Source organism: Ruditapes philippinarum, unplaced genomic scaffold (genome assembly GCF_026571515.1).
Source record: "Ruditapes philippinarum isolate M1 unplaced genomic scaffold, ASM2657151v2 ctg1250_1_1_1_1, whole genome shotgun sequence".
In the NCBI taxonomy this organism is placed as follows: domain Eukaryota; kingdom Metazoa; phylum Mollusca; class Bivalvia; order Venerida; family Veneridae; genus Ruditapes; species Ruditapes philippinarum.
The window spans coordinates 1-4,513 of NW_026865460.1; the positions used below are offsets into that span (position 1 = coordinate 1).

The following is a 4,513-nucleotide window of genomic DNA, read 5'->3' on the forward strand; positions in this document are numbered from 1 at the left end:
TGATGTGTGATCTATTTGCATGTATACTATGATAAGAAGATTGCCCATACCTTTATACAGGTGGTGTGTATTTGCAAATCTTTCGGCGCAATACATCAAAATGTGCTGGTGAATACCCTCCATGCCAGCTGTGCTTCTGAAAATGAGTGAAAATAATGAAAATGATATTATCATCAAAGCTTTTTAGTAAGAAAAATCCTTTAAACATTAACATATACAATTAAATTATAAATGTAGGTCCATTTGTGTCTCCATATAAAGATGCTGTCAACATTTAACATTCTATAAGTAATAGACATTATGAACTTTGTATTAATCAGGACTTATCATAACTCCTTTTTATTTAGGAAAATAAATCCATATAAAAATTTCACATCAAACTGCAAGCATATCTTAACAAAGACAGGCATATCTCCCTTGCAGAATAAATGGCTCCAACTTTGGAGCCATTGGCTCCAACATTTTCTGATTGGCTAATCTGGTGGTGCAAACTAAAACTGATCCAGAGAGAACCCTATGGACAATATTAATTTATTTCATTATACCGGGTGAGAACATACCTCAAGTTGAGATAGTATATCATCTTATTCAGAAAACTTTTATACATCAAAACGCCAGCCAGATCTTTCAGGCCATGTGCATGTTGTTTCCTTGCAGCCATGGTTTGTTCTGATTTATAATGGACCATGATTGTACTAGGCATTGGTGTACTCCACAATCTGAAAACAGAATGTGACAGAATCCATTCATGCTAATTAACTATATGATTTAGACACTAAAAGATATTATATCCTGTAATAAAATATCAAGACAAATAAGCATGCATTAAACAACGACAACAAGTTTTATGAAACATTACTAGGCATTTCACAATTATTTTACAAATAAAATGCTTACCATAAACATATGAAGTATTCCACATTATGCAACAAAACATCTTGCATGCATTAATTTTCTTGCAACAAATGACTATATGTATTGCTATCTAGAATTTTATTTAAATATTTCTTGAGCAACAGAAAAATCATATAAAAATATCAAAAATTCAAACAAAATCAAATATAAAATAAATGTTTACTTACCATGAATTGTTTCTAGTTTGTGGCAGTTTTACAACTAAACCAGAAATGAATTTCTATGTCACAATTCCACTTCAAAAGGATTTAATGGGCTTTCTTTAGTGCTACCTGAAGATTAAACCATATCTTGCTTAAGAAAATAACAATCATGCAATTCCTTTTCATTTTAGCGAAAAATATTCTACTTAAGAATTGTATATATTCAGACTACACCAATATAAAAGAAAACGTTTTACTATGTATGACATAAATCAGTCCTTGTTATTTACAATAAGTAAAGTTAACACTAGTCTGTTAAAAAATCTTAGTTTACAATTTTTAATATAAAGTTATTCAGGATTAGTACAAGTGTTGAAATTTTTGACCATGTATGTTCAACCTTCAGAATTTCATTATCATAATTCCTTTAATTGTGCAAATTACTTGACCGCTTCACATGCAATATACATTTCTGTAATACAAACCAATGATATTTTCAAATATTTTTAAAACCAAATAATTCATAAAATTATAACCCCTACATATTTATAGTAATTTTGAAAGGTATTGGGTAAATTACAACCTGTCATCACTTAACTCCTTTTCAGACACCTTACTTTCCCCTGCAAATGCATTGAGGTCATCTTTAATGTCCTTGGTATTGTAACACGTGATGATGATGATGTAATTGATCTATTTCTGTAATTGAAAATATAGCATACTAGTACCAAGGCCTAAAATCTTTACTATTCAAAGCCATTCAAATAAGTGAATTGAAGCAATGCTTATTAGGAAGAAGGGTTGTCAAATGATTAAGTATCATTTAACGTTTTCAGGACAATCACTTATTTGATCTTGCTGTTATCTTCCATGATTACTGTTAAAAATGTTGAAATTTTACTGCGGAAATGACTCAAATAATACAAAACAGTTGACTTTTTAACTATTTTCCCATTGATTTTTTTTCTTTTTCTACTTTATGTTTTTGAATATTTGTCAACCCTGGATAGTAGTCCAATATATTCAACATTATGGGCTTGTTATAGATTATGTCGGTCAAGTTTGCTTTTGGCTCAAAAGCAAAGATATCTCAAAGTCAAAGTGATGTCACATTTATAGATCAACACTTGATAGTTGAACATGCTTCAAATGAAGAAATGCCTGTTCTGCTAGTCAATAGTTCTGCATGTAACCCTCTTTGAGTCATGTGTGGCTGGTCTATTACACAGAAGTGTAATTACCATGCCAGTTGTACAGTTTATCTTTCCATTTACACTTACAGTAAAAACAATAAATTAATATTTAAATGTGATGGGTAAATAAGTTTAATAACATTTTCTCAAAATGCAATTATTTTTGTTTCTTAAATAATTTTTAAAAGATAGTGTTTGGAGATATTAAACGATATAACAATGATAATAACATGCACAATAAATTCGGAATGGTTCAGGCTAGTAAGGGTACGAAAATTACAGTGAACGAAAACTTAACTCACAGACGTGGATCTGCAAGCTAAGTTTCTTTATCATATGTCAATACAATTCTAAAAAATTAAACACAATATCTATGTTTATATATTCATAGGTGAAATTATTCTTATAAGTTAGACCAAGAAAAAAATAAACGCAAACAAAAATGAAATCAGTATTCACCTGTCAATCAGAAAATGTTACAACTTCACGGTCGCTTTTGGCTTTAATTTCCCTTTTTAGAAATTTTCACCGCCTTGATTCACTACCGATGTATATCCTTCATTGAATGAAATCACGGTTTCTTTCCACTTTTCCTTTCCGAATCTGAAATCTTCTTCTCTTGTAAGCCTATACGTTTCACACCTTTCGTCTTGTCCGCCATTATTTTGGTTTGACATATATCAATCACGTGACTCCGATCCGAACATTTACGGAAATAATCGAAGGGCTTCCCGCCAAAATATAAATCTTATTTGACTAACCCAGTCAAATAAGAAATTGTAATTTTTAGAATGGCCAGAAATGTTACGGAGAGGGTTTCTAAGTTGGAAAACTTTGTCAATACTAGTTAAATTATGCATTTGATAACAATAAGGTGTTAATTTGACAATTTACTTTAATGGATTTGAACAGGAATATAACTTTAAAGCATTAAAATAGACAAAAACCCTCTTTATTAACTCTACTGGTTGTTGTATTCAAAGTACCCCAGATTGGGGGTTGCGTTCATTGAACGCCGCCTTTCCTTGTTGATCTTGTTTATCATATTTCACTAGCATAAAGTAGGTTTAACAGTATGGTCAAACAAATGCAATGTGGTATGAACATTAGTATTCAAATTACTGAAAGCTTTGCCTAATTTAAAATTTGCTTTTAATGCCCTTTTATACAAATCTTTTTTGCACTCAGTAAAACTACCCGAAGATGAAAATAGTATTCCAAGATATTTATATTTCGAAACATGATTAACCTCTACATTATTATATATATACTTAAAACTGGATAGCCTTCCACTTTTGCTAAATGTCAATATATTAGTCTTCTTTAGGTTTACAGACAATCCAACACCTTCACTGAATAAATATAGTTTATTAAGACAACTTTGTAGACCTTTCTCACTGCTAGACAAAAGAACTACATCATCTGCATATAGTAAGCAATTAAGGGGAATGGCACCAAGCATAACTGGATCATCTTCATTACCAAAGCAGGATGTTAAATCATTGATAACCAATTTAAACAGGTTTGGACTCAGGTTATCGCCTTGTCTCAAACCGATTTCTGGAGTAAAATGATGACTGAGTGAGTTTCCCAGACGAACATCAATTTTATTCTTATGATACATGCTCTTGATAATTGTATAAAATTGCCCCGAAATGCCACCCTCATTCAGTTTATAAAAAAGTACAGAATGCATCGCACTGTCAAAAGCTTTAGAATAATCAACAAAACATGCATGTATTTTCATACCATTGTTCAGATATTTCTCTACCAGTGTTTTTAACACAAACATGTGATCTGAAGTTCTGGCTTTTGGTTGAAAGCCAATTTGCTCCTGATTTATCACCTTATTATCATCAAAAATATTGTGTAGTCTATTATTTAGAATACTATTAAAAATCTTCGAGAGGCATGGCATAATGGAAATTCCTCTATAATTTGAGGGGTCATTTGGACTATCACTCTTGTGTAGAGGTTTTATATATCCTACTTTCCAGAGATTTGGGTATTTTCCTGATGACAAAATAGTATTAAACATTTTTTGTATACAGGGCATAAGAACCTGATAACCTGTTTTCATCATTTCATTTGCGATACAATCTAAACCCACAGCCTTTTTATTCTTAAGTTTACATATAGCCTCTTTAATTTCCTTCTGATCAATTCTGAAATCTAAGTTTGTAAAAGTTTTTAATTTTTCAGAATCCGTAAAACTGTCATTCATTTGTAATGAAAATGCCAATGTTTGTCATCATGAAAGCA

General features: G+C 31.0%; 1 long non-coding RNA gene across 1 annotated transcript; it reads right to left on the minus strand.

The window, feature by feature from the left end:
• Positions 1-301: 301 nt before the first annotated feature.
• LOC132729118 (uncharacterized) lies at positions 302-3,121 on the minus strand. Its single transcript, XR_009625571.1, has 4 exons — positions 2,711-3,121; positions 1,642-1,757; positions 1,083-1,187; positions 302-719 (listed from the first exon to the last, which is right to left on the minus strand). It is a non-coding gene; the product is annotated as an uncharacterized LOC132729118 (long non-coding RNA).
• Positions 3,122-4,513: the final 1,392 nt, after the last annotated feature.